Genomic DNA, 23,897 nt, shown 5'->3' on the forward strand with positions numbered 1-23,897 from the left:
TTTTCCCTCACTCGGTGCTTTGCCCTCACTCGGTGTTTTTCCCTCACTCGGTGTCTTTCCCTCACTCGGTGCTTTGCTCTCACTCTGTGCTATTCCCTCACTCGGTGTTTTTCCCTCACTCGGTGCTTTGCTCTCACTCTGTGCTTTTCCCTCACTCTGTGCTTTTCCCTCACTCTGTGCTTTGCTCTCACTCTGTGCTTTGCCCTCACTCTGTGCTTTGCCCTCACTCGGTGTTTTTCCCTCACTCGGTGCTTTGCTCTCACTCTGTGCTTTGCCCTCACTCGGTGCTTTTCCCTCACTCGGTGCTTTTCCCTCACTCTGTGCTTTTCCCTCACTCGGTGCTTTGCTCTCACTCTGTGCTTTGCCCTCACTCTGTGCTTTGCCCTCACTCGGTGCTTTTCCCTCACTCTGTGCTTTTCCCTCACTCTGTGCTTTGCTCTCACTCTGTGCTTTGCCCTCACTCGGTGTTTTTCCCTCACTCGGTGCTTTGCTCTCACTCTGTGCTTTGCCCTCACTCGGTGCTTTTCCCTCACTCGGTGCTTTTCCCTCACTCGGTGCTTTGCCCTCACTCTGTGCTTTGCCCTCACTCTGTGGTTTGCCCTCACTCTGTGCTTTTCCCTCACTCTGTGCTTTGCTCTCACTCTGTGCTTTTCTCTCACTCGGTGCTTTGCCCACAGTTGGTGCTTTTCCCTCACTCTGTGCTTTGCACTCACTCTGTACTTTTCCCTCACTCTGTGCTTTTCCCTCACTCGGTGCTTTTCCCTCACTCTGTGCTTTTCCCTCACTCTGTGCTTTGCCCACACTCGGTGCTTTTCTCTCACTCTGTGCTTTTCCCTCACTCGGTGCTTTGCCCTTACTCGGTGCTTTTCCCTCACTCGGTGCTTTTCCCTCACTCTGTGCTTTTCCCTCACTCGGTGCTTTGCCCTCACTCGGTGCTTTTCCCTCACTCGGTGCTTTTCCCTCACTCTGTGCTTTTCCCTCACTCGGTGCTTTGCCCTCACTCGGTGCTTTTCCCTCACTCGGTGCTTTTCCCTCACTCGGTGCTTTTCCCTCACTCGGTGCTTTTCCCTCACTCGGTGCTTTTCCCTCACTCGGTGCTTTGCACTCACTCGGTGCTTTTCCCTCACTCTGTGCTTTTCCCTCTCTCTGTGCTTTTCCCTCACTCTGTGCTTTGCTGTCACTCTGTGCTTTGCTCTCACTCTGTGCTTTGCTCTCACCCTGTGCTTTTCCCTCACTCTGTGCTTTTCCCTCACTCGGTGCTTTGCCTTTACTCGGTGCTTTTCCCTCACTCGGTGCTTTTCCCTCACTCGGTGCTTTGCCCTCACTCTGTGCTTTGCCCTCACTCTGTGCTTTGCCCTCACTCTGTGCTTTTCCCTCTCTCTGTGCTTTTCCTCACTCTGTGCTTTGCTCTCACTCTGTGCTTTTCCCTCACTCGGTGCTTTGCTCTCACTCTGTGCGTTGCCCTCACTCTGTGCTTTGCCCTCAGTCTGTGCTTTTCCCTCACTTGGTGCTTCGCCCTCACTCTGTACTTTTCCCTCACTCTGTGCTTTTCCCTCACTCGGTGCTTTGCCCTCACTCTGTGCTTTTCCCTCACTCTGTGCTTTGCCCTCACTCGGTGCTTTGCCCTCACTCGGTGCTTTTCCCTCACTCTGTGCTTTTCCCTCACTCGGTGCTTTGCCCTCACTCGGTGCTTTTCTCTCACTCTGTGCGTTGCCCTCACTCGGTGCTTTTCCCTCACTCGGTGCTTTTCCATCACTCTGTGCTTTTCACTCACTCGGTGCTTTTCCCTCACTCGGTGCTTTTCCCTCACTCGGTGCTTTGCCCTCACTCGGTCCTTTTCCCTCACGCTGTGCGTTGCCCTCACTCGGTGCTTTTCCCTCACTCTGTGCTTTGCCCTCACTCTGTGCGTTGCCCTCACTCGGTGCTTTTCCCTCACTCGGTGCTTTTCCCCCACTCTGTGCGTTGCCCTCACTCTGTGCTTTGCCCTCACTCTGTGCTTTTCCCTCACTCTGTGCTTTGCCCTCACTCTGTGTTTTGCCCTCACTCGGTGCTTTTCCCTCACTCGGTGCTTTTCCCTCACTCGTTGCTTTTCCCTCACTCTGTGCTTTTCCCTCACTCTGTGCTTTGCCCTCACTCTGTGTTTTGTCCTCACTCGGTGCTTTTCCCTCACTCGGTGCTTTTCCCTCACTCGGTGCTTTGCCCTCACTCTGTGCTTTTCCCTCACTCGGTGCTTTTCCCTCACCCGGTGCGTTGCCCTCACTTTGTGCTTTGCTCTCACTCTGTGCTTTGCCCTCACTCGGTGCTTTGCCCTCACTCTGTGCTTTGCCCTCACTCGGTGTTTTTCCCTCACTCGGTGCTTTTCCCTCACTCGGTGCTTTTCCCTCACTCTGTGCTTTGCTCTCACTCGGTGTTTTTCCCTCACTCGGTGTTTTTCCCTCACTCGGTGCTTTGCTCTCACTCTGTGCTTTTCCCTCACTCGGTGCTTTTCCCTCACTCGGTGCTTTGCCCTCACTCGGTGTTTTTCCCTCACTCGGTGTCTTTCCCTCACTCGGTGCTTTGCTCTCTCTCTGTGCTTTTCCCTCACTCTGTGCTTTTCCCTCACTCGGTGTTTTTCCCTCACTCGGTGCTTTGCTCTCACTCTGTGCTTTTCCCTCACTCTGTGCTTTGCCCTCACTCGGTGTTTTTCCCTCACTCTGTGCTTTGCTCTCACTCTGTGCTTTTCCCTCACTCGGTGCTTTGCCCTCACTCGGTGCTTTTCCCTCACTCGGTGCTTTTCCCTCACTCGGTGCTTTTCCCTCACTCTGTGCTTTTCCCTCACTCGGTGCTTTGCCCTCACTCTGTGCTTTTCCCTCACTCGGTGCTTTTCCCTCACCCGGTGCGTTGCCCTCACTTTGTGCTTTGCTCTCACTCTGTGCTTTGCCCTCACTCTGTGCTTTGCCCTCACTCGCTTTTTTTCCCTCACTCGTTGTTTTTCCCTCACTCTGTGCTTTGCCCTCACTCGGTGTTTTTCCCTCACTCGGTGTTTTTCCCTCACTCGGTGCTTTGCCCTCACTCTGTGCTTTGCCCTCACTCGGTGTTTTTCCCTCACTCGGTGTTTTTCCCTCACTCGGTGCTTTGCTCTCACTCTGTGCTTTTCCCTCACTCGTTGTTTTTCCCTCACTCTGTGTTTTGACCTCACTCGGTGTTTTTCCCTCACTCGGTGTTTTTCCCTCACTCGGTGCTTTGCTCTCACTCTGTGCTTTTCCCTCACTCTGTGCTTTGCCCTCACTCTGTGCTTTGCTCTCACTCTGTGCTTTGCCCTCACTCTGTGTTTTGACCTCACTCGGTGCTTATCCCTCACTCGGTGCTTTTCCCTCACTCGGTGCTTTTCCCTCACTCGGTGCTTTGCCCTCACTCTGTGCTTTGCCCTCACTCGGTATTTTTCCGTCACTCGGTGTTTTTCCCTCACTCTGTGCTTTGCCCTCACTCGGTGCTTTTCCCTCACTCGGTGCTTTTCCCTCACTCGGTGCTTTTCCCTCACTCGGTGCTTTGCCCTCACTCAGTGTTTTTCCCTCACTCGTTGTCTTTCCCTCACTCGGTGCTTTGCTCTCACTCTGTGCTTTTCCCTCACTCGGTGCTTTTCCCTCACTCGGTGCTTTGCCCTCACTCGGTGCTTTTCCCTCACTCGGTGTTTTTCCCTCACTCGGTGCTTTGCTCTCACTCTGTGCTTTTCCATCACTCGGTGTTTTTCCCTCACTCGGTGCTTTGCTCTCACGCTGTGCTTTTCCCTCACTCTGTGCTTTGCCCTCACTCTGTGCTTTGCCCTCACTCGGTATTTTTCCGTCACTCGGTGTTTTTCCCTCACTCGGTGCTTTGCTCTCACTCTGTGCTTTTCCCTCACTCGGTGCTTTTCCCTCACTCGGTGCTTTGCCCTCACTCGGTGTTTTTCCCTCACTCGGTGTCTTTCCCTCACTCGGTGCTTTGCTCTCACTCTGTGCTATTCCCTCACTCGGTGTTTTTCCCTCACTCGGTGCTTTGCTCTCACTCTGTAGCTTTTCCCTCACTCTGTGCTTTCCCCTCACTCTGTGCTTTTCCCTCACTCTGTGCTTTGCCCTCACTCGGTGTTTTTCCCTCACTCGGTGCTTTGCTCTCACTCTGTGCTTTGCCCTCACTCGGTGCTTTTCCCTCACTCGGTGCTTTTCCCTCACTCGGTGCTTTGCCCTCACTCTGTGATTTGCCCTCACTCTGTGGTTTGCCCTCACTCTGTGCTTTTCCCTCACTCTGTGCTTTGCTCTCACTCTGTGCTTTTCTCTCACTCGGTGCTTTGCCCACAGTTGGTGCTTTTCCCTCACTCTGTGCTTTGCACTCACTCTGTACTTTTCCCTCACTCTGTGCGTTTCCCTCACTCGGTGCTTTTCCCTCACTCTGTGCTTTTCCCTCACTCTGTGCTTTGCCCACACTCGGTGCTTTTCTCTCACTCTGTGCTTTTCCCTCACTCGGTGCTTTGCCCTTACTCGGTGCTTTTCCCTCACTCGGTGCTTTTCCCTCACTCTGTGCTTTTCCCTCACTCGGTGCTTTGCCCTCACTCGGTGCTTTTCCCTCACTCGGTGCTTTTCCCTCACTCTGTGCTTTTCCCTCACTCGGTGCTTTGCCCTCACTCGGTGCTTATCCCTCACTCGGTGCTTTTCCCTCACTCGGTGCTTTTCCCTCACTCGGTGCTTTTCCCTCACTCGGTGCTTTGCACTCACTCGGTGCTTTTCCCTCACTCTGTGCTTTTCCCTCTCTCTGTGCTTTTCCCTCACTCTGTGCTTTGCTGTCACTCTGTGCTTTGCTCTCACTCTGTGCTTTGCTCTCACCCTGTGCTTTTCCCTCACTCTGTGCTTTTCCCTCACTCGGTGCTTTGACTTTACTCGGTGCTTTTCCCTCACTCGGTGCTTTTCCCTCACTCGGTGCTTTGCCCTCACTCTGTGCTTTGCCCTCACTCTGTGCTTTGCCCTCACTCTGTGCTTTTTCCTCACTCGGTACTTTTCCCTCACTCTGTGCTTTTCCCTCACTCGGTGCTTTGCCCTCACTCTGTGCTTTGCCCTCACTCTGTGGTTTGCCCTCACTCTGTGCTTTTCCCTCACTCTGTGCTTTGCTCTCACTCTGTGCTTTTCTCTCACTCGGTGCTTTGCCCACAGTTGGTGCTTTTCCCTCACTCTGTGCTTTGCACTCACTCTGTACTTTTCCCTCACTCTGTGCTTTTCCCTCACTCGGTGCTTTTCCCTCACTCTGTGCTTTTCCCTCACTCTGTGCTTTGCCCACACTCGGTGCTTTTCTCTCACTCTGTGCTTTTCCCTCACTCGGTGCTTTGCCCTTACTCGGTGCTTTTCCCTCACTCGGTGCTTTTCCCTCACTCTGTGCTTTTCCCTCACTCGGTGCTTTGCCCTCACTCGGTGCTTTTCCCTCACTCGGTGCTTTTCCCTCACTCTGTGCTTTTCCCTCACTCGGTGCTTTGCCCTCACTCGGTGCTTTTCCCTCACTCGGTGCTTTTCCCTCACTCGGTGCTTTTCCCTCACTCGGTGCTTTTCCCTCACTCGGTGCTTTGCACTCACTCGGTGCTTTTCCCTCACTCTGTGCTTTTCCCTCTCTCTGTGCTTTTCCCTCACTCTGTGCTTTGCTGTCACTCTGTGCTTTGCTCTCACTCTGTGCTTTGCTCTCACCCTGTGCTTTTCCCTCACTCTGTGCTTTTCCCTCACTCGGTGCTTTGCCTTTACTCGGTGCTTTTCCCTCACTCGGTGCTTTTCCCTCACTCGGTGCTTTGCCCTCACTCTGTGCTTTGCCCTCACTCTGTGCTTTGCCCTCACTCTGTGCTTTTTCCTCACTCGGTACTTTTCCCTCACTCGGTGCTTTTCCCTCACTCGGTGCTTTTCCCTCACTCTGTGCTTTTCCCTCACTCTGTGCTTTACTCTCACTCTGTGCTTTGCCCACACTCGGTGCTTTTCTCTCACTCTGTGCTTTTCCCTCACTCGGTGCTTTGCCCTTACTCGGTGCTTTTCCCTCACTCGGTGCTTTTCCCTCACTCTGTGCTTTTCCCTCACTCGGTGCTTTGCCCTCACTCGGTGCTTTTCCCTCATTCGGTGCTTTTCCCTCACTCTGTGCTTTTCCCTCACTCGGTGCTTTGCCCTCACTCGGTGCTTTTCCCTCACTCGGTGCTTTTCCCTCACTCGGTGCTTTTCCCTCACTCGGTGCTTTTCCCTCACTCGGTGCTTTGCACTCACTCGGTGCTTTTCCCTCACTCTGTGCTTTTCCCTCTCTCTGTGCTTTTCCCTCACTCTGTGCTTTGCTGTCACTCTGTGCTTTGCTCTCACCCTGTGCTTTTCCCTCACTCTGTGCTTTTCCCTCACTCGGTGCTTTGCCTTTACTCGGTGCTTTTCCCTCACTCGGTGCTTTTCCCTCACTCGGTGCTTTGCCCTCACTCTGTGCTTTGCCCTCACTCTGTGCTTTGCCCTCACTCTGTGCTTTTTCCTCACTCGGTGCTTTTCCCTCACTCGGTGCTTCGCCCTCACTCTGTGCTTTTCCCTCACTCTGTGCTTTGCTCTCACTCTGTGCTTTGCTCTCACTCTGTGCTTTTCTCTCACTCGGTGCTTTGCCCACACTTGTTGCTTTGCCCTCACTCGGTGCTTTTCCCTCACTTGGTGCTTTTCCCTCACTCTGTGCTTTTCCCTCACTCGGTGCTTTGCCCTTACTCGGTGCTTTTCCCTCACTCGGTGCTTTTCCCTCACTCTGTGCTTTTCCCTCACTCGGTGCTTTGCCCTCACTCGGTGCTTTTCCCTCACTCGGTGCTTTTCCCTCACTCGGTGCTTTTCCCTCACTCTGTGCTTTTCCCTCACTCGGTGCTTTGCCCTCACTCGGTGCTTTTCCCTCACTCTGTGCTTCTCCCTCTCTCTGTGCCTTTCCCTCACTCTGTTCTTTGCTCTCACTCTGTGCTTTGCTCTCACTCTGTGCTTTTCCCTCACTCTGTGCTTTGCCCTCACTCTGTGCTTTTCACTCACTCTGTGCGTTGCCCTCACTCGGTGCTTTGCCCTCACTCGGTGCTTTTCCCCCACTCTGTGCGTTGCCCTCACTCTGTGCTTTTCCCTCACTCGGTGCTTTTCCCTCACTCGATGCTTTTCCCTCACTCTGTGCTTTGCCCTCACTCTGTGCGTTGCTCTCACTCGGTGCGTTGCCCTCACTCGGTGCTTTTCCCTCACTCGGTGCTTTTCGCTCACTCTGTGCTTTGCCCTCACTCTGTGCTTTTCCCTCACTCTGTGCTTTGCCCTCACTCTGTGTTTTGCCCTCACTCGGTGCTTTTCCCTCACTCGGTGCTTTTCCCTCACTCGTTGCTTTTCCCTCACTCGGTGCTTTTCCCTCACTCGGTGCTTTTCCCTCACTCGGTGCTTTTCCCTCACTCTGTGCTTTTCCCTCACTCTGTGCTTTGCCCTCACTCTGTGTTTTGTCCTCACTCGGTGCTTTTCCCTCACTCGGTGCTTTTCCCTCACTCGGTGCTTTTCCCTCACTCTGTGCTTTTCCCTCACTCGGTGCTTTTCCCTCACCCGGTGCGTTGCCCTCACTTTGTGCTTTGCTCTCACTCGGTGTGTTGCCCTCACTCGGTGCTTTGCCCTCACTCTGTGCTTTGCCCTCACTCGGTGTTTTTCCCTCACTCGGTGTTTTTCCCTCAATCGGTGCTTTGCCCTCACTCTGTGCTTTTCCCTCACTCAGTGTTATTCCCTCACTCGGTGCTTTGCTCTCACGCTGTGCTTTTCCCTCACTCTGTGCTTTGCCCTCACTCTGTGTTTTGTCCTCACTCGGTGCTTTTCCCTCACTCGGTGCTTTTCCCTCACTCTGTGGTTTGCCCTCACTCGGTGTTTTTCCCTCACTCGGTGTTTTTCCCTCACTCGGTGCTTTGCTCTCACTCTGTGCTTTTCCCTCACTCGGTGCTTTTCCCTCACTCGGTGCTTTGCTCTCACTCGGTGTTTTTCCCTCACTCGGTGTCTTTCCCTCACTCGGTTCTTTGCTCTCACTCTGTGCTATTCCCTCACTCGGTGTTTTTCCCTCACTCGGTGCTTTGCTCTCACTCGGTGCTTTTCCCTCACTCTGTGCTTTGCCCTCACTCGGTGTTTTTCCCTCACTCGGTGTTTTTCCCTCACTCGGTGCTTTGCTCTCACTCTGTGCTTTGCCCTCACTCGGTGCTTTGCCCTCACTCGGTGCTTTTCCCTCACTCGGTGCTTTTCCCTCACTCTGTGCTTTTCCCTCATTCGGTGCTTTGCCCTCACTCTGTGCTTTTCCCTCACTCGGTGCTTTTCCCTCACCCGGTGCGTTGCCCTCACTTTGTGCTTTGCTCTCACTCTGTGCTTTGCCCTCACTCTGTGCTTTGCCCTCACTCGCTTTTTTTCCCTCACTCGTTGTTTTTCCCTCACTCGGTGCGTTGCCCTCACTCTGTGCTTTGCCCTCACTCGGTGTTTTTCCCTCACTCGGTGTTTTTCCCTCACTCGGTGCTTTGCCCTCACTCTGTGCTTTGCCCTCACTCGGTGTTTTTCCCTCACTCGGTGTTTTTCCCTCACTCGGTGTTTTTCCCTCACTCGGTGCTTTGCCCTCACTCTGTGCTTTGCCCTCACTCGGTGTTTTTCCCTCACTCGGTGTTTTTCCCTCACTCGGTGCTTTGCTCTCACTCTGTGCTTTTCCCTCCCTCGGTGTTTTTCCCTCACTCAGTGCTTTGCTCTCACGCTGTGCTTTTCCCTCACTCGGTGCTTTTCCCTCACTCGGTGCTTTGCCCTCACTCTGTGCTTTTCCCTCACTCTGTGCTTTGCCCTCACTCTGTGCTTTGCCCTCACTCTGTGTTTTGACCTCACTCGGTGCTTATCCCTCACTCGGTGCTTTTCCCTCACTCGGTGCTTTTCCCTCACTCGGTGCTTTGCCCTCACTCTGTGCTTTTCCCTCACTCGGTGCTTTTCCCTCACTCGGTGCTTTTCCCTCACTCGGTGCTTTGCCCTCACTCTGTGCTTTGCTCTCACTCTGTGCTTTGCCCTCACTCTGTGCTTTTCCCTCACTCGGTGTTTTTCCCTCACTCGGTGTTTTTCCCTCACTCGGTGCTTTGCCCTCACTCTGTGCTTTTCCCTCACTCGGTGCTTTGCTCTCACGCTGTGCTTTTCCCTCACTCTGTGCTTTGCCCTCACTCTGTGTTTTGTCCTCACTCGGTGCTTTTCCCTCACTCTGTGCTTTGCCCTCACTCGGTGTTTTTCCCTCACTCGGTGTTTTTCCCTCACTCGGTGTTTTTCCCTCACTCGGTGCTTTTCCCTCACTCGGTGCTTTGCCCTCACTCGGTGTTTTTCCCTCACTCGGTGTCTTTCCCTCACTCGGTGCTTTGCTCTCACTCTGTGCTATTCCCTCACTCGGTGTTTTTCCCTCACTCGGTGCTTTGCTCTCACTCTGTGCTTTTCCCTCACTCTGTGCTTTGCCCTCACTCGGTGTTTTTCCCTCACTCGGTGTTTTTCCCTCACTCGGTGCTTTGCTCTCACTCTGTGCTTTGCCCTCACTCGGTGCTTTTCCCTCACTCGGTGCTTTTCCCTCACTCTGTGCTTTGCCCTCACTCGGTGTTTTTCCCTCACTCGGTGTTTTTCCCTCACTCGGTGCTTTGCCCTCACTCTGTGCTTTGCCCTCACTCGGTGTTTTTCCCTCACTCGGTGTTTTTCCCTCACTCGGTGCTTTGCTCTCACGCTGTGCTTTGCCCTCACTCTGTGTTTTGACCTCACTCGGTGCTTATCCCTCACTCGGTGCTTTTCCCTCACTCGGTGCTTTTCCCTCACTCGGTGCTTTGCCCTCACTCTGTGCTTTGCCCTCACTCGGTATTTTTCCGTCACTCGGTGTTTTTCCCTGACTCGGTGCTTTGCTCTCACTCTGTGCTTTTCCCTCACTCGGTGCTTTTCCCTCACTCGGTGCTTTGCCCTCACTCAGTGTTTTTCCCTCACTCGTTGTCTTTCCCTCACTCGGTGCTTTGCTCTCACTCTGTGCTTTGCCCTCACTCGGTGTTTTTCCCTCACTCGGTGTTTTTCCCTCACTCGGTGCTTTGCCCTCACTCGGTGCTTTTCCCTCACTCGGTGCTTTTCCCTCACTCGGTGCTTTGCCCTCACTCTGTGCTTTGCCCTCACTCTGTGGTTTGCCCTCACTCTGTGCTTTTCCCTCACTCTGTGCTTTGCTCTCACTCTGTGCTTTTCTCTCACTCGGTGCTTTGCCCACAGTTGGTGCTTTTCCCTCACTCTGTGCTTTGCACTCACTCTGTACTTTTCCCTCACTCTGTGCTTTTCCCTCACTCGGTGCTTTTCCCTCACTCTGTGCTTTTCCCTCACTCTGTGCTTTGCCCACACTCGGTGCTTTTCTCTCACTCTGTGCTTTTCCCTCACTCGGTGCTTTGCCCTTACTCGGTGCTTTTCCCTCACTCGGTGCTTTTCCCTCACTCTGTGCTTTTCCCTCACTCGGTGCTTTGCCCTCACTCGGTGCTTTTCCCTCACTCGGTGCTTTTCCCTCACTCGGTGCTTTTCCCTCACTCGGTGCTTTGCCCTCACTCGGTGCTTTTCCCTCACTCGGTGCTTTTCCCTCACTCGGTGCTTTTCCCTCACTCGGTGCTTTTCCCTCACTCGGTGCTTTGCACTCACTCGGTGCTTTTCCCTCACTCTGTGCTTTTCCCTCTCTCTGTGCTTTTCCCTCACTCTGTGCTTTGCTGTCACTCTGTGCTTTGCTCTCACCCTGTGCTTTTCCCTCACTCTGTGCTTTTCCCTCACTCGGTGCTTTGCCTTTACTCGGTGCTTTTCCCTCACTCGGTGCTTTTCCCTCACTCTGTGCTTTTCCCTCACTCGGTGCTTTGCCCTCACTCGGTGCTTTTCCCTCACTCGGTGCTTTTCCCTCACTCGGTGCTTTTCCCTCACTCGGTGCTTTGCCCTCACTCGGTGCTTTTCCATCACTCTGTGCTTTTCCCTCTCTCTGTGCTTTTCCCTCACTCTGTGCTTTGCTCTCACTCTGTGCTTTTCCCTCACTCTGTGCTTTTCCCTCACCCGGTGCTTTGCTCTCACTCTGTGCTTTTCTCTCACTCGGTGCTTTGCCCTCACTCGGTGCTTTTCCCTCACTCTGTGCTTTGCCCTCACTCTGTGCGTTGCCCTCACTCAGTGCTTTGCCCTCACTCGGTGCTTTGCCCTCACTCGGTGCTTTGCTCTCACTCGGTGCTTTGCTCTCACTCGGTGCTTTTCCCTCACTCGGTGCTTTTCCCTCACTCTGTGCTTTTCCCTCTCTCTGTGCTTTTCCCTCACTCGGTGCTTTGCTCTCACTCGGTACTTTTCCCTCACTCGGTGCTTTTCCCTCACTCTGTGCTTTTCCCTCACTCGGTGCTTTGCTCTCACTCGGTGCTTTGCCCACACTCTGTGCTTTGCCCTCACTCGGTGCTTTGCCCTCACTTGGTGCTTTTCCCTCACTCTGTGCTTTGCCCTCACTCGGTGCTTTGCCCTCACTCTGTTCTTTGCCCTCACTCTGTGCTTTGCCCTCACTCGGTGCTTTGCCCTCACTCTGTTCTTTGCCCTCACTCTGTGCTTTGCCCTCACTCGGTGCTTTGCTCTCACTCGGTGCTTTTCCCTCACTCGGTGCTTTTCCCTCACTCTGTGCTTTTCCCTCACTCGGTGCTTTGCCCTCACTCGGTGCTTTTCCCTCACTCTGTGCTTTTCCCTCTCTCTGTGCTTTTCCCTCACTCGGTGCTTTGCCCTCACACTGTGCTTTGCCCTCTCTCTGTGCTTTGCTCTCACTCTGTGCTTTTCCCTCACTCTGTGCTTTTCCCTCACTCGGTGCTTTGCCCTTACTCGGTGCTTTTCCCTCACTCGGTGCTTTTCCCCCACTCTGTGCTTTTCCCTCACTCGGTGCTTTCCCCTCACTCGGTGCTTTTCCCTCACTCGGTGCTTTTCCCTCACTCGGTGCTTTTTGCTCACCCTGTGCTTTTCCCTCACTCGGTACTTTGCCCTCACTCGGTGCTTTTCCATCACTCTGTGCTTTTCCCTCTCTCTGTGCTTTTCCCTCACTCTGTGCTTTGCTCTCACTCTGTGCTTTTCCCTCACTCTGTGCTTTTCCCTCACTCGGTGCTTTGCTCTCACTCTGTGCTTTTCCCTCACTCGGTGCTTTGCCCTCACTCGGTGCTTTGCCCTCACTCGGTGCTTTGCCCTCACTCGGTGCTTTGCTCTCACTCGGTGCTTTTCCCTCACTCGGTGCTTTTCCCTCACTCGGTGCTTTTCCCTCACTCGGTGCTTTGCCCTCACTCTGTGCTTTGCCCACACTCGGTGCTTTTCTCTCACTCTGTGCTTTTCCCTCACTCGGTGCTTTGCCCTTACTCGGTGCTTTTCCCTCAATCGGTGCTTTTCCCTCACTCTGTGCTTTTCCCTCACTCGGTGCTTTGCCCTTACTCGGTGCTTTTCCCTCACTCGGTGCTTTTCCCTCACTCTGTGCTTTTCCCTCACTCGGTGCTTTGCCCTCACTCGGTGCTTTTCCCTCACTCGGTGCTTTTCCCTCACTCGGTGCTTTTCCCTCACTCGGTGCTTTGCCCTCACTCGGTGCTTTGCCCTCACTCTGTGCTTTTCCCTCTCTCTGTGCTTTTCCCTCACTCTGTGCTTTGCCCTCACTCGGTGCTTTGCCCTCACACGGTGCTTTGCTCTCACTCTGTGCTTTTCCCTCACTCGGTGCTTTGCCCTCACTCGGTGCTTTTCCATCACTCTGTGCTTTTCCCTCTCTCTGTGCTTTTCCCTCACTCTGTGCTTTGCTCTCACTCTGTGCTTTTCCCTCACTCTGTGCTTTTCCCTCAGTCTGTGCTTTGCCCTCACTCGGTGCTTTGCCCTCACTCGGTGCTTTGCCCTCACTCTGTGCTTTTCTCTCACTCGGTGCTTTTCCCTCACTCTGTGCTTTTCCCTCACTCGGTGCTTTGCCCTTACTCGGTGCTTTTCCCTCACTCGGTGCTTTTCCCTCACTCTGTGCTTTTCCCTCACTCGGTGCTTTGCCCTCACTCGGTGCTTTTCCCTCACTCGGTGCTTTTCCTTCGCTCGGTGCTTTTCCCTCACTCTGTGCTTTGCCCTCACTCGGTGCTTTTCCCTCACTCTGTGCTTTTCCCTCTCTCTGTGCTTTTCCCTCACTCTGTGCTTTGCTGTCACTCTGTGCTTTGCTCTCACTCTGTGCTTTTCCCTCACTCTGTGCTTTTCCCTCACTCGGTGCTTTGCCCTTACTCGGTGCTTTTCCCTCACTCGGTGCTTTTCCCTCACTCTGTGCTTTTCCCTCACTCGGTGCTTTGCCCTCACTCGGTGCTTTTCCCGCACTCGGTGCTTTTCCCTCACTCGGTGCTTTTCCCTCACTCGGTGATTTGCCCTCACTCGGTGCTTTTCCCTCACTCGGTGCTTTGCCCTCACTCGGTGCTTTTCCATCACTCTGTGCTTTTCCCTCTCTCTGTGCTTTTCCCTCACTCTGTGCTTTGCTCTCACTCGGTGCTTTGCTCTCACTCTGTGCTTTTCTCTCACTCGGTGCTTTGCCCTCACTCTGTGCTTTGCCCTCACTCTGTGCGTTGCCCTCACTCGGTGCTTTGCCCTCACTCGGTGCTTTGCCCTCACTCGGTGCTTTGCTCTCACTCGGTGCTTTGCTCTCACTCGGTGCTTTTCCCTCACTCGGTGCTTTTCCCTCACTCTGTGCTTTTCCCTCACTCGGTGCTTTGCTCTCACTCGGTGCTTTGCCCACACTCTGTGCTTTGCCCTCACTCGGTGCTTTGCCCTCACTCGGTGCTTTGCCCTCACTCGGTGCTTTGCCCTCACTCGGTGCTTTTCTCTCACTCGGTGCTTTTCCCTCACTCGGTGCTTTTCCCTCACTCGGTGCTTTTCCCTCACTCTGTGCTTTGCTCTCACTCTGTGCTTTTCCCTCACTCTGTGCTTTTCCCTCACTCTGTGCTTTGCCCTCACTCGGTGCTTTGCCCTCACTCGGTGCTTTGCCCTCACTCTGTGCTTTTCTCACACTCGGTGCTTTTCCCTCACTCTGTGCTTTTCCCTCACTCGGTGCTTTGCCCTTACTCGGTGCTTTTCCCTCACTCGGTGCTTTTCCCTCACTCTGTGCTTTTCCCTCACTCGGTGCTTTGCCCTCACTCGGTGCTTTTCCCTCACTCGGTGCTTTTCCCTCACTCGGTGCTCTTCCCTCACTCGGTGCTTTGCCCTCACTCGGTGCTTTTCCCTCACTCTGTGCTTTTCCCTCTCTCTGTGCTTTTCCCTCACTCTGTGCTTTGCTGTCACTCTGTGCTTTGCTCTCACTCTGTGCTTTTCCCTCACTCTGTGCTTTTCCCTCACTCGGTGCTTTGCCCTTACTCGGTGCTTTTCCCTCACTCGGTGCTTTTCCCTCACTCTGTGCTTTTCCCTCACTCGGTGCTTTGCCCTCACTCGGTGCTTTTCCCTCACTCGGTGCTTTTCCCTCACTCGGTGCTTTTCCCTCACTCGGTGATTTGCCCTCACTCGGTTCTTTTCCCTCACTCTGTGCTTTGCTCTCACTCGGTGCTTTGCTCTCACTCTGTGCTTTTCCCTCACTCTGTGCTTTGCCCTCACTCAGTGCTTTGCCCTCACTCGGTGCTTTGCCCTCACTCTGTGCTTTTCTCTCACTCGGTGCTTTGCCCTCACTCGGTGCTTTTCCCTCACTCTGTGCTTTGCCCTCACTCTGTGCGTTGCCCTCACTCGGTGCTTTGCCCTCACTCGGTGCTTTTCCCTCACTCGGTGCTTTTCCCTCACTCGGTGCTTTTCCCTCACTCTGTGCTTTGCCCTCACTCTGTGCTTTTCCCTCACTCTGTGCTTTGCCCTCACTCTGTGTTTTGCCCTCACTCGGTGCTTTTCCCTCACTCGGTGCTTTTCCCTCACTCGTTGCTTTTCCCTCACTCTGTGCTTTTCCCTCACTTGGTGCTTTGTCCTCACTCTGTGCTTTTCCCTCACTCGGTGCTTTGCCCTCACTCTGTGCTTTTCCCTCACTCGGTGCTTTTCCCTCACCCGGTGCGTTGCCCTCACTTTGTGCTTTGCTCTCACTCTGTGCTTGGCCCTCACTCTGTGCTTTGCCCTCACTCGCTTTTTTTCCCTCACTCGTTGTTTTTCCCTCACTCGGTGCGTTGCCCTCACTTTGTGCTTTGCTCTCACTCTGTGCTTTGCCCTCACTCTGTGCTTTGCCCTCACTCGGTGTTTTTCCCTCACTCGGTGTTTTTCCCTCACTCTGTGCTTTGCCCCCACTCGGTGTTTTTCCCTCACTCGGTGTTTTTCCCTCACTCGGTGCTTTGCTCTCACTCTGTGCTTTTCCCTCACTCGGTGTTTTTCCCTCACTCGGTGCTTTGCTCTCACTCTGTGCTTTTCCCTCACTCGGTGCTTTTCCCTCACTCGGTGCTTTTCCCTCACTCTGTGCTTTGCCCTCACTCGGTGTTTTTCCCTGACTCGGTGCTTTGCTCTCACTCTGTGCTTTTCCCTCACTCGGTGTTTTTCCCTCACTCGGTGCTTTGCTCTCACTCTGTGCTTTTCCCTCACTCGATGTTTTTCCCTCACTCGGTGTTTTTCCCTCACTCGGTGCTTTTCCCTCACTCGGTGCTTTTCCATCACTCTGTGCTTTTCCCTCACTCGGTGCTTTTCCCTCACTCTGTGCTTTTCCCTCACTCGGTGCTTTTCCCTCACTCGGTGTTTTTCCCTCACTCGGTGCTTTTCCCTCACTCTGTGCTTTGCCCTCACTCTGTGCTTTTCCCTCACTCTGTGCTTTTCCCTCACTCGGTGCTTTGCTCTCACTCGGTGCTTTTCCCTCACTCGGTGCTTTTCCCTCACTCGGTGCTTTTCCCTCACTCGGTGTTTTTCCATCACTCGGTGCTTTTCCCTCACTCTGTGCTTTGCCCTCACTCGGTGTTTTTCCCTCACTCTGTGCTTTTCCCTCACTCGGTGCTTTTCCCTCACTCTGTGCTTTGCCCTCACTCGGTGTTTTTCCCTCACTCTGTGCTTTTCCCTCACTCTGTGCTTTTCCCTCACTCGGTGTTTTTCCCTCACTCGGTGCTTTGCTCTCACTCGGTGCTTTTCCCTCACTCGGTGCTTTTCCCTCACTCTGTGCTTTTCCCTCACTCTGTGCTTTGCCCTCACTCGGTGCTTTTCCCTCACTCTGTGCTTTGCCCTCACTCTGTGCTTTTCCCTCACTCTGTGCTTTTCCCTCACTCGGTGTTTTTCCCTCACTCGGTGTTTTTCCCTCACTCTGTGCTTTGCCCTCACTCTGTGCTTTGTCCTCACTCGGTGCTTTTCCCTCACTCGGTGCTTTGCCCTCACTCGGTGTTTTTCCCTCACTCGCTGCTTTGCTCTCACGCTGTGATTTTCCCTCACTCGGTGCTTTTCCCTCACTCGGTGCTTTTCCCTCACTCTGTGCTTTTCCCTCACTCGGTGCTTTTCCCTCACTCGGTGCTTTGCTCTCACGCTGTGATTTTCCCTCACTCGGTGCTTTTCCCTCACTCGGTGCTTTGCCCTCACTCGGTATTTTTCCGTCACTCGGTGTTTGTCCCTCACTCGGTGCTTTGCTCTCACTCTGTGCTTTTCCCTCACTCTGTGCTTTTCCCTCACTCGGTGCTTTGCCCTCACTCGGTGCTTTTCCCTCACTCTGTGCTTTTCCCTCACTCGGTGCTTTGCTCTCACTCTGTGCTTTTCCCTCACTCTGTGCTTTTCCCTCACTCGGTGCTTTTCCCTCACTCGGTGCTTTGCCCTCACTCGGTGTTTTTCCCTCACTCGGTGTTTTTCCCTCACTCGGTGCTTTGCTCTCACTCTGTGCTTTGCCCTCACTCGGTGTTTTTCCCTCACTCGGTGTTTTTCCCTCACTCGGTGTTTTTCCCTCACTCGGTGTTTTTCCCTCACTCGGTGCTTTGCTCTCACTCTGTGCTTTGCTCTCACTCTGTGCTTTGCCCTCACTCGGTGCTTTGCCCTCACTCGCTTTTTTTCCCTCACTCGGTGTTTTTCCCTCACTCGGTGCGTTGCCCTCACTCTGTGCTTTGCCCTCACTCGGTGTTTTTCCCTCACTCGGTGCTTTTCCCTCACTCTGTGCTTTGCCCTCACTCTGTGCGTTGCCCTCACTCAGTGCTTTGCCCTCACTCGGTGCTTTGCCCTCACTCGGTGCTTTGCTCTCACTCGGTGCTTTGCTCTCACTCGGTGCTTTTCCCTCACTCGGTGCTTTTCCCTCACTCTGTGCTTTTCCCTCTCTCTGTGCTTTTCCCTCACTCGGTGCTTTGCTCTCACTCGGTACTTTTCCCTCACTCGGTGCTTTTCCCTCACTCTGTGCTTTTCCCTCACTCGGTGCTTTGCTCTCACTCGGTGCTTTGCCCACACTCTGTGCTTTGCCCTCACTCGGTGCTTTGCCCTCACTTGGTGCTTTTCCCTCACTCTGTGCTTTGCCCTCACTCGGTGCTTTGCCCTCACTCTGTTCTTTGCCCTCACTCTGTGCTTTGCCCTCACTCGGTGCTTTGCCCTCACTCTGTTCTTTGCCCTCACTCTGTGCTTTGCCCTCACTCGGTGCTTTGCTCTCACTCGGTGCTTTTCCCTCACTCGGTGCTTTTCCCTCACTCTGTGCTTTTCCCTCACTCGGTGCTTTGCCCTCACTCGGTGCTTTTCCCTCACTCTGTGCTTTTCCCTCTCTCTGTGCTTTTCCCTCACTCGGTGCTTTGCCCTCACACTGTGCTTTGCCCTCACTCTGTGCTTTGCTCTCACTCTGTGCTTTTCCCTCACTCTGTGCTTTTCCCTCACTCGGTGCTTTGCCCTTACTCGGTGCTTTTCCCTCACTCGGTGCTTTTCCCCCACTCTGTGCTTTTCCCTCACTCGGTGCTTTCCCCTCACTCGGTGCTTTTCCCTCACTCGGTGCTTTTCCCTCACTCGGTGCTTTTTGCTCACCCTGTGCTTTTCCCTCACTCGGTACTTTGCCCTCACTCGGTGCTTTTCCATCACTCTGTGCTTTTCCCTCTCTCTGTGCTTTTCCCTCACTCTGTGCTTTGCTCTCACTCTGTGCTTTTCCCTCACTCTGTGCTTTTCCCTCACTCGGTGCTTTGCTCTCACTCTGTGCTTTTCCCTCACTCGGTGCTTTGCCCTCACTCGGTGCTTTGCCCTCACTCGGTGCTTTGCCCTCACTCGGTGCTTTGCTCTCACTCGGTGCTTTTCCCTCACTCGGTGCTTTTCCCTCACTCGGTGCTTTTCCCTCACTCGGTGCTTTGCCCTCACTCTGTGCTTTGCCCACACTCGGTGCTTTTCTCTCACTCTGTGCTTTTCCCTCACTCGGTGCTTTGCCCTTACTCGGTGCTTTTCCCTCAGTCGGTGCTTTTCCCTCACTCTGTGCTTTTCCCTCACTCGGTGCTTTGCCCTTACTCGGTGCTTTTCCCTCACTCGGTGCTTTTCCCTCACTCTGTGCTTTTCCCTCACTCGGTGCTTTGCCCTCACTCGGTGCTTTTCCCTCACTCGGTGCTTTTCCCTCACTCGGTGCTTTTCCCTCACTCGGTGCTTTGCCCTCACTCGGTGCTTTGCCCTCACTCTGTGCTTTTCCCTCTCTCTGTGCTTTTCCCTCACTCTGTGCTTTGCCCTCACTCGGTGCTTTGCCCTCACACGGTGCTTTGCTCTCACTCTGTGCTTTTCCCTCACTCGGTGCTTTGCCCTCACTCGGTGCTTTTCCATCACTCTGTGCTTTTCCCTCTCTCTGTGCTTTTCCCTCACTCTGTGCTTTGCTCTCACTCTGTGCTTTTCCCTCACTCTGTGCTTTTCCCTCAGTCTGTGCTTTGCCCTCACTCGGTGCTTTGCCCTCACTCGGTGCTTTGCCCTCACTCTGTGCTTTTCTCTCACTCGGTGCTTTTCCCTCACTCTGTGCTTTTCCCTCACTCGGTGCTTTGCCCTTACTCGGTGCTTTTCCCTCACTCGGTGCTTTTCCCTCACTCTGTGCTTTTCCCTCACTCGGTGCTTTGCCCTCACTCGGTGCTTTTCCCTCACTCGGTGCTTTTCCTTCGCTCGGTGCTTTTCCCTCACTCTGTGCTTTGCCCTCACTCGGTGCTTTTCCCTCACTCTGTGCTTTTCCCTCTCTCTGTGCTTTTCCCTCACTCTGTGCTTTGCTGTCACTCTGTGCTTTGCTCTCACTCTGTGCTTTTCCCTCACTCTGTGCTTTTCCCTCACTCGGTGCTTTGCCCTTACTCGGTGCTTTTCCCTCACTCGGTGCTTTTCCCTCACTCTGTGCTTTTCCCTCACTCGGTGCTTTGCCCTCACTCGGTGCTTTTCCCGCACTCGGTGCTTTTCCCTCACTCGGTGCTTTTCCCTCACTCGGTGATTTGCCCTCACTCGGTGCTTTTCCCTCACTCGGTGCTTTGCCCTCACTCGGTGCTTTTCCATCACTCTGTGCTTTTCCCTCTCTCTGTGCTTTTCCCTCACTCTGTGCTTTGCTCTCACTCGGTGCTTTGCTCTCACTCTGTGCTTTTCTCTCACTCGGTGCTTTGCCCTCACTCTGTGCTTTGCCCTCACTCTGTGCGTTGCCCTCACTCGGTGCTTTGCCCTCACTCGGTGCTTTGCCCTCACTCGGTGCTTTGCTCTCACTCGGTGCTTTGCTCTCACTCGGTGCTTTTCCCTCACTCGGTGCTTTTCCCTCACTCTGTGCTTTTCCCTCACTCTGTGCTTTTCCCTCACTCTGTGCTTTTCCCTCAATCGGTGCTTTGCTCTCACTCGGTGCTTTTCCCTCACTCGGTGCTTTTCCCTCACTCTGTGCTTTTCCCTCACTCGGTGCTTTGCCCTCACTCGGTGCTTTGCCCACACTCTGTGCTTTGCCCTCACTCGGTGCTTTGCCCTCACTCGGTGCTTTGCCCTCACTCGGTGCTTTGCCCTCACTCGGTGCTTTGCTCTCACTCGGTGCTTTTCCCTCACTCGGTGCTTTTCCCTCACTCGGTGCTTTTCCCTCACTCTGTGCTTTGCTCTCACTCTGTGCTTTTCCCTCACTCTGTGCTTTTCCCTCACTCTGTGCTTTGCCCTCACTCGGTGCTTTGCCCTCACTCGGTGCTTTGCCCTCACTCTGTGCTTTTCTCACACTCGGTGCTTTTCCCTCACTCTGTGCTTTTCCCTCACTCGGTGCTTTGCCCTTACTCGGTGCTTTTCCCTCACTCGGTGCTTTTCCCTCACTCTGTGCTTTTCCCTCACTCGGTGCTTTGCCCTCACTCGGTGCTTTTCCCTCACTCGGTGCTTTTCCCTCACTCGGTGCTCTTCCCTCACTCGGTGCTTTGCCCTCACTCGGTGCTTTTCCCTCACTCTGTGCTTTTCCCTCTCTCTGTGCTTTTCCCTCACTCTGTGCTTTGCTGTCACTCTGTGCTTTGCTCTCACTCTGTGCTTTTCCCTCACTCTGTGCTTTTCCCTCACTCGGTGCTTTGCCCTTACTCGGTGCTTTTCCCTCACTCGGTGCTTTTCCCTCACTCTGTGCTTTTCCCTCACTCGGTGCTTTGCCCTCACTCGGTGCTTTTCCCTCACTCGGTGCTTTTCCCTCACTCGGTGCTTTTCCCTCACTCGGTGATTTGCCCTCACTCGGTTCTTTTCCCTCACTCTGTGCTTTGCTCTCACTCGGTGCTTTGCTCTCACTCTGTGCTTTTCCCTCACTCTGTGCTTTGCCCTCACTCAGTGCTTTGCCCTCACTCGGTGCTTTGCCCTCACTCTGTGCTTTTCTCTCACTCGGTGCTTTGCCCTCACTCGGTGCTTTTCCCTCACTCTGTGCTTTGCCCTCACTCTGTGCGTTGCCCTCACTCGGTGCTTTGCCCTCACTCGGTGCTTTTCCCTCACTCGGTGCTTTTCCCTCACTCGGTGCTTTTCCCTCACTCTGTGCTTTGCCCTCACTCTGTGCTTTTCCCTCACTCTGTGCTTTGCCCTCACTCTGTGTTTTGCCCTCACTCGGTGCTTTTCCCTCACTCGGTGCTTTTCCCTCACTCGTTGCTTTTCCCTCACTCTGTGCTTTTCCCTCACTTGGTGCTTTGTCCTCACTCTGTGCTTTTCCCTCACTCGGTGCTTTGCCCTCACTCTGTGCTTTTCCCTCACTCGGTGCTTTTCCCTCACCCGGTGCGTTGCCCTCACTTTGTGCTTTGCTCTCACTCGGTGCTTTGCCCTCACTCTGTGGTTTGCCCTCACGCTGTGCTTTGCCCTCACTCTGTGCTTTGCCCTCACTCGCTTTTTTTCCCTCACTCGTTGTTTTTCCCTCACTCGGTGCGTTGCCCTCACTCTGTGCTTTGCCCTCACTCGGTGTTTTTCCCTCACTCGGTGTTTTTCCCTCACTCGGTGCTTTGCTCTCACTCTGTGCTTTTCCCTCACTCGGTGTTTTTCCCTCACTCGGTGCTTTGCTCTCACTCTGTGCTTTTCCCTCACTCGGTGCGTTGCCCTCACTCTGTGCTTTGCCCTCACTCGGTGTTTTTCCCTCACTCGGTGTTTTTCCCTCACTCGGTGCTTTGCTCTCACTCGGTGCTTTGTCCTCACTCGGTGCTTTTCCCTCACTCGGTGCTTTGCCCTCACTCTGTGCTTTGCCCTCACTCGGTGTTTTTCCCTCACTCTGTGCTTTGCCCTCACTCGGTGTTTTTCCCTCACTCGGTGCTTTGCTCTCACTCTGTGCTTTTCCCTCACTCGGTGTTTTTCCCTCACTCGGTGCTTTGCTCTCACTCTGTGCTTTTCCCTCACTCGGTGTTTTTCCCTCACTCGGTGCTTTTCCCTCACTCTGTGCTTTGCCCTCACTCGGTGTTTTTCCCTCACTCGGTGTTTTTCCCTCACTCGGTGCTTTGCTCTCACTCTGTGCTTTTCCCTCACTCGGTGTTTTTCCCTCACTCGGTGCTTTTCCCTCACTCTGTGCTTTTCCCTCACTCGGTGCTTTTCCCTCACTCGGTTCTTTTCCCTCACTCGGTGTTTTTCCCTCACTCGGTGCTTTGCTCTCACGCTGTGCTTTGCCCTCACTCTGTGCTTTGTCCTCACTCGGTGCTTTGTCCTCACTCGGTGCTTTGCTCTCACTCGGTGCTTTTCCCTCACTCGGTGCTTTGCCCTCACTCGGTGTTTTTCCCTCACTCTGTGCTTTTCCCTCACTCAGTGCTTTGCCCTCACTCGGTGCTTTTCCCTCACTCTGTGCTTTTCCCTCACTCAGTGCTTTGCCCTCACTCGGTGTTTTTCCCTCACTCGGTGCTTTGCTCTCACGCTGTGATTTTCCCTCACTCGGTGCTTTTCCCTCACTCGGTGCTTTGCCCTCACTCTGTGCTTTTCCCTCACTCTGTGCTTTGCCCTCACTCGGTATTTTTCCGTCACTCGGTGTTTGTCCCTCACTCGGTGCTTTGCTCTCACTCTGTGCTTTTCCCTCACTCGGTGCTTTTCCCTCACTCGGTGCTTTGCCCTCACTCGGTGCTTTGCCCTCACTCGGTGTTTTTCCCTCACTCGGTGTTTTTCCCTCACTCGGTGCTTTGCTCTCACTCTGTGCTTTTCCCTCACTCGGTGCTTTTCCCTCACTCGGTGCTTTGCCCTCACTCTGTGCTTTGCCCTCACTCGGTGTTTTTCCCTCACTCGGTGTTTTTCCCTCACTCGGTGTTTTTCCCTCACTCTGTGCTTTTCCCTCACTCTGTGCTTTTCCCTCACTCGGTGCTTTTCCCTCACTCGGTGCTTTGCCCTCACTCGGTGTTTTTCCCTCACTCGGTGTTTTTCCCTCACTCTGTGCTTTGCTCTCACTCGGTGCTTTTCCCTCACTCTGTGCTTTTCCCTCACTCGGTGCTTTGCTCTCACTCTGTGCTTTTCCCTCACTCTGTGCTTTTCCCTCACTCGGTGCTTTTCCCTCACTCGGTGCTTTGCCCTCACTCGGTGTTTTTCCCTCACTCGGTGTTTTTCCCTCACTCGGTGCTTTGCTCTCACTCTGTGCTTTGCTCTCACTCTGTGCTTTGCCCTCACTCGGTGCTTTGCCCTCACTCGCTATTTTTCCCTCACTCGGTGTTTTTCCCTCACTCTGTGCTTTGCCCTCACTCGGTGTTTTTCCCTCACTCGGTGTTTTTCCCTCACTCGGTGCTTTGCCCTCACTCTGTGCTTTGCCCTCACTCGGTGTTTTTCCCTCACTCGGTGTTTTTCCCTCACTCGGTGCTTTGCTCTCACTCTGTGCTTTTCCCTCACTCTGTGTTTTGTCCTCACTCGGTGCTTTTCCCTCACTCGGTGCTTTTCCCTCACTCGGTGCTTTTCCCTCACTCGGTGCTTTGCCCTCACTCTGTGCTTTGCCCTCACTCGGTATTTTTCCGTCACTCGGTGTTTTTCCCTGACTCGGTGCTTTGCTCTCACTCTGTGCTTTTCCCTCACTCGGTGCTTTTCCCTCACTCGGTGCTTTGCCCTCACTCTGTGCTTTTCCCTCACTCTGTGCTTTTCCCTCACTCGGTGCTTTTCCCTCACTCGGTGCTTTGCCCTCACTCTGTGCTTTGCCCTCACTCGGTGTTTTTCCCTCACTCGGTGTCTTTCCCTCACTCGGTGCTTTGCTCTCACTCTGTGCTTTTCCCTCACTCGGTGTTTTTCCCTCACTCGGTGCTTTGCTCTCACTCTGTGCTTTTCCCTCACTCGGTGTTTTTCCCTCACTCGGTGCTTTGCTCTCACGCTGTGCTTTTCCCTCACTCGGTGCTTTGCCCTCACTCTGTGCTTTGCCCTCACTCGGTATTTTTCCGTCACTCGGTGTTTTTCCCTCACTCGGTGCTTTGCTCTCACTCTGTGCTTTTCCCTCACTCGGTGCTTTTCCCTCACTCGGTGCTTTGCCGTCACTCGGTGTTTTTCCCTCACTCGGTGTCTTTCCCTCACTCGGTGCTTTGCTCTCACTCTGTGCTTTGCTCTCACTCGGTGCTTTTCCCTCACTCGGTGCTTTTCCCTCAC

This window comes from Scyliorhinus torazame, chromosome 2 (genome assembly GCF_047496885.1).
Source record: "Scyliorhinus torazame isolate Kashiwa2021f chromosome 2, sScyTor2.1, whole genome shotgun sequence".
NCBI lineage: Eukaryota > Metazoa > Chordata > Chondrichthyes > Carcharhiniformes > Scyliorhinidae > Scyliorhinus > Scyliorhinus torazame.